Source organism: Bactrocera latifrons, unplaced genomic scaffold (assembly GCF_001853355.1).
Source record: "Bactrocera latifrons isolate USDA-ARS-PBARC rearing strain unplaced genomic scaffold, ASM185335v1 scaffold_852, whole genome shotgun sequence".
NCBI lineage: Eukaryota > Metazoa > Arthropoda > Insecta > Diptera > Tephritidae > Bactrocera > Bactrocera latifrons.
In genome coordinates this window covers 56,620-62,338 of record NW_017537548.1, presented here as the reverse complement: position 1 = coordinate 62,338, position 5,719 = coordinate 56,620, and positions in this window count along the sequence as shown.

Below are 5,719 nucleotides of genomic sequence, written 5' to 3'. Positions count from 1 at the left end.
GTTTACCTCGATTTGYATATTTTGCAATGAGGTAGAATTGGTAGGTCTTGGTAAACTTTGCCAAGAGGTATTTTGAACCAAAGCGTCGTTGTAGGCGCTTTTGAGGGAGCTATTAGAAAATGATTCACACTGGTCAACTGGCAAGAGTTCGCAGTTCCCTTTATCTACACAACGAATATATCCTATGACCCAGACTTGTCTGAAAAGATATGAGAAACGCTGCGGAGTTATTCTCACATCATATACATAGTTTTTACACAAATATTATATAAATAATTTTTTTATAAAATTGGAAAAGTTTAATAATATATTGATACAATAATTAATATTTTGGACAAAACTGATTAAATTTAATATTTAGGAATTTAAATAATCGAAAAATATTTGAATATTTTATAAAAATATTGTTAAAGTTATAAACTTTAAAACCTAACACGGCAATACACTATAGCAGATTTGAGGCATTTGAACGATTAAGTAGTAGAATATTTGGGGACAACCCGTACCAAGTGACTAATTAGTAGCAGAATATTTGGGGGCAACYCSAACCAAGTGCCTAATTTGTAGTAGAATATTTAGRGGCAACCCGTACCAAGTGCCTAATTTGTAGTAGATTTTTGCGTGTGTGTTAGTGAAAATGAAGGATTGGTTACTTGTAGGTTTATACAATGACCAAAGCTCCCATCCCCAAAACATGACAATTTTAATTAAAAAAATAAATAAAGCAGTACTCATTTTATGCAAGTGACCAACCCAACTCAACGCGTTTTTTTAAAGGGAGGTAAAGACAGGGAAAATGTTTGAGCTTGTAAAAAACATAATTTATACCTCGACCTCCTCAGACACTAACTTCTAAAAAATTAAAAATTTGTAGGAAAATACTCCTATGTGTAGCGGTAAGGTTTTACAAAATCTTTATTGAGTTACAACATTGAGTCCTTCGAGCCGGATTTAGTGCTCGGCCAAAATTAAAAAGTCTTGTATCAATAAAACAGGCAAATTAAAATAAAAATAATTATAATACGGGTGTATATTCCGGCATATTAACAACATAAAAATAATAATTGCAAGACGGATGTATATTGCCGCATATTAAACAGATCACATAAGCCGTTTTAGCAGAGAAAACGTAGTGATGTAACTGTCATCCAAAGAAATATAGTATTCGAAGGCTGTGAGTTGAGGCACAGTAAAGTCAACCAGGCGACTAAATCAAAATACCTCCTATGGTTTTTGTAGAATAACAAGCAGTAAAATAATAAATAGGAAAAGTGTTGTTTCTGAAAATGGGAATAAACAGAAATAAAATTATTGAAATCCCAGAGGATTTGTCCGAAATAGTATTACACGCGTTCAACACTATCCAGGGAAAGCCACCAAGTAAAAAAAAAAAATATTGAAGAAGTTTAAGTTCAAGCTAAACACCAAGATTTAGATCGAAAACTTTCATATTCATGAGGAAAATTGAAATCCTCAGAAGAAAAATGGAATATATCAGTATGGAATTAATGATAGATAATGATCAAAAAAAGTGTTTAGACTTTTTTGCCAAAATCTAAAAAGCGAATTAGCTTTCAATGAAGAGATAGAAGGCATATTCGAAAAAATTAATGGGGAATATTACGAAGATCTGCAAGATATAAAAAAATGTACAAAAGCTCCAATCTTTTGTCTGTTTTGCATATAACTATCTTCTGCTGAGGAAGAAACAGCAGGTGTAATAGAAAAAGACAAGCAAGAATATGAAGTTGGAGACGGATCACTTGAAGAACTTCATAAACCTTCAATAACTGAGGAAAACCCCACTGAGTTGGTACCTTGGCATTTATCTCTTCCGGCAGGCTCACCTTTTAGAGAAATGTGGGAAAGTAAAGTCCAGATTAAATCGTTTGAAGATGATACTGAAGCGTATGAGAAGGAAGAAGTTGTTCAGTTAATATACATATAAACCAAAACAATTGGCGAAAAAAGCACCAAAAAGGAAAAGATTTTGTAAACAAAACAATATCGCGTCCATACCAGCAAGGAACTTGTAATTAGCTCTTCCAAAGTCATCAATACACAAATTGATAAAATATATCCTACCGTGTCCACTGTCTCAAGCGATTTTATATCGATTACTTTGGAGTTAAAAACACAATGGGAAAATACTGATAATTCAACACTAGACTCTAATCGACATGACGAAGAGCTAAATAAAGACAAGAAAATTAATGCCATTGACGATGGAACCAAAGCCAAGAAGAAGAAAAGGATGGGATGTCCACTGATGTGCGGAACACAATGCTCGCGACAGACTGCAGCAGCACGACAGTGAACTGAAAATGGCGTTGTGAATCCTACCACATGAACGTTTGTGAGAGGCAGCAACATAACAATGGCCGGCATGTACACAAAACAACGCAGCTGTCCATTTTGCATGTACACAATTTCGTTGTGGCCATACTAATACCTTGCACTTCAAGGAAATTTAAATGTTTTGCTCAAAGTGAAATTATTAAGCAAAAAATTAGAAAATAGGTAAATTTATTTGTTTTAAATTATCAATTGTTATTATAAATTATGTAACAGAGTTATTTTATGCTTTCATTTGTAAAATAACGTCAGGTTTGTTTGAGCTCTGAGTAATTTTACATTTTACATATTAGTGGCATCACTACTCTACCTCATCTCTCTATCTTCCATTCTACTGTCAACTCTACTGTCGTCCTACAGCCGTTGGCAAATATAGGATTAAATTGAAGTTAGCGAGAACGACAACTGTCGGCCTGCCGTCGTGTAGTCGTGCAGCTGTCAAAATAGGTCTGTCGATAAGAACGTGTATATTTTAATATTTGGCAGATGTCGTTTCCAGTCTGTCGCGAGCATTGTATTCCACACATGATATAACCTGTACAACAATCACCGAAGAACGAAATCAACGCAGAAGAGTATACAATAAATACATAAGATACAAATAAAGAAGCTTGAAATCAAAGATATGCCGTCGTCCGATGTGAGAGAGGAAAAGCCGACAGGACACGAATATGAAAAAATAGTTACGAGTAAACTATCACTAATACAACATAGGATGGCGCAGCAGTCATCGTGAACGCCATTTAGTTGACGAACATGACAGGATCGCAAGCTGTGGTCACCTTTCCAACAATCACTTTTGTATTTTGTATAGTATCAGCAAAACCGAAATACTATTAAAAACAAGTATCTATTTTAAAATATTTTGAACATAAATACATACATATGTGTGTATGTTCATATTCAGACATTCATTTACATGCAACACCCATCTAATAATAATAAAAATGAATATAATAAGTGTAAACTAAATGAGTAGACACAAATCATAAATTTACAGATAAGATAGTGAACACTTAACCACCCAATTATTTTGGGGAATACAAACCACTGGTGACTCAATATGCACTTACACTCGCGCGAGTGTTGAAAATGAAAAAAGGAAATGTATTTATAAGGTACAATTTATTTAAAATTATAATTTGTATATAGTACAATGTTGTGCTTAATAATATATCGCGTCGAATCGAAATAGGATGTATCTAATCGCTGTCGGCGCGGGTGGAACAAAGACGATCGAAAGAAGTGGGAATTCCGCGGTGCAGTCTAGATCGAATGTTGCTATGCGGATAGTGTGTGACCAATTGATGGGACGAATTGTATATGCTGGCGAGAGGTGTCGTTCGAATTGTGTGTAACGAAGTGTCTGCTTTTCCGTTTTCCATCCTTTTTGTTGAGTTGTGTTAGTGTCATCAGCTGAGGTGAAGTGCGCTGTTGCATTAGGATGCGCCAGTTTTACCGGGTAGAGGGGGTGGATGCTTAACTTATTTAAACAGATAGTATTAAATACACACACACATGTATTGAAAACAACCCCATATCAAGCAGCATAAACAATATGCTGTAATACATACAAACAATTTTCGGATAGCTCTTTCATGATTTATTTATGCATAGTTATTCACAATTAAATAAAAAAACGATTCTTAAATTATATCTTAGAAATATTCTCTGAAAATTTTATGTAAATTCGACAAATACTTTTCGAGTTGTTCGATAATTAATAAAAGGTTCTCGGGCGGTCTGGAATATTCGAGAGACCGGCTGTTATGAACTAATAGACAGAGCGTGTAGCTCAAACACGAGCATCTCGAAGTTTTTTTACTTAGTCACCCCTTTTCCCACGAACCACTTGCTGCCACAGAAAAAGTTCCCAGTCAAGTTATTCAGAGCTGTTGTGGAAACCAATGATTTATCTGACTTTTCTGAATTCAAATAATATAAGGATATGCAGATTCTGATTTTTCTCTGCACTTCGTCAAATATTATACCCACTTGGTATGGGAAAGCGAAGTTAATATCAGTTTTCATTAATTTCTAAATTTTTCCTTTGAGCCACAGATGGTTTCTGAATGGTGGGTTTTAGCTCATTGATGGATTCTTTGGACACAAAACTGTTTAATGCATCCAACTCTCCATTTAACAGTTTTCTGAAATAATCTAATAAATAAAAATAGCTTAAATATAATTGGTTTATTATTATATGTATTTTAAAAAACATTTCTCTTAAAAAAGAAAATTGTAACACAACTCAACTCTAGAAAATCTTAGGGTGTTGTGTATCTCTTTTTTTGCTAATTCCATGGTAATTATTGGTTTGATGAGCAGCACTTTAATATATTTAGGCAATTCACAAGCTTTGTTGTATGTCTTATGTCATATTTTAGTATTCTTAAAAAATACGACACTTGTGAGCACCCTCCACTGTTGTATGTCATATTTGTTTTCATATTTCTACACTTAATCAGCTGATAGTGAAAAATAAAGAAGACAGAAATGCCACGAGAAAGTCAGAAAAATAAAATTATAGCTTCTTTATGTGAAAATCATGCATTGGCTCTATCAGGAGTTGAATCAAGTGAGTATTTGCATACATTTCTTCRTTAAATACAAATATTTATACTTTGCCAGGTGACGAAGAAGACGAAGCTATTGAAAGTTTTTTGATCAGCATGAGCTGTTTGCTGACAACAGAAGAAGCGTTCATTTCGGTTTACCACGGTGCTAAGGAATCTTGACGAAAGCAGATTTAATCAGATGCTTCGTGTTCGCCCGGAGGAATGCGAACATATCTTAGAATCAATTAAAAATGACGCTGTCTTTAAGACAAGTTCAAGTGCTTCACAACTTCCAATCGAACTGCAACTCAAAATAGTGCTGTATCGGTTGGGATCTTCCGGCGATGGACAATCTGTTCGCAAAGTGGCTTMCTTATTTGGTGTGGGTGATGGAGGCACTATGAAAAATGTAACGCAACGAATTTTTAAAGCCATATTGCGATTAAAAAATGAGTTTTTATACTGGCCCAATGAAAGAGAAAGACTGGAAATTGTGTCCGTAACTGCGAAAGAAATGCCAGGGTGTGTGGGTTACATCGATGGTTSCGAAATAAAGTTAGCTGAAGCACCAGTTATGCAGCATGAAATTTACTATTCGCGTAAACGTCAATATTCTGTAAAACTACAAGCAACTTGTGACTATAAATTGCGCCTAAGACAGGTGACGATTAGTTACCCAGGCAGTGTGCATGACGCGAAAATATTTTCAAATTGTTCACTAGCAAAGCATCCGGAACGATTCTTGTCGACATCACAGTGGGTCGCGGGAGATAGTGCCTATCCATTGAAACCATATTTAATAACGC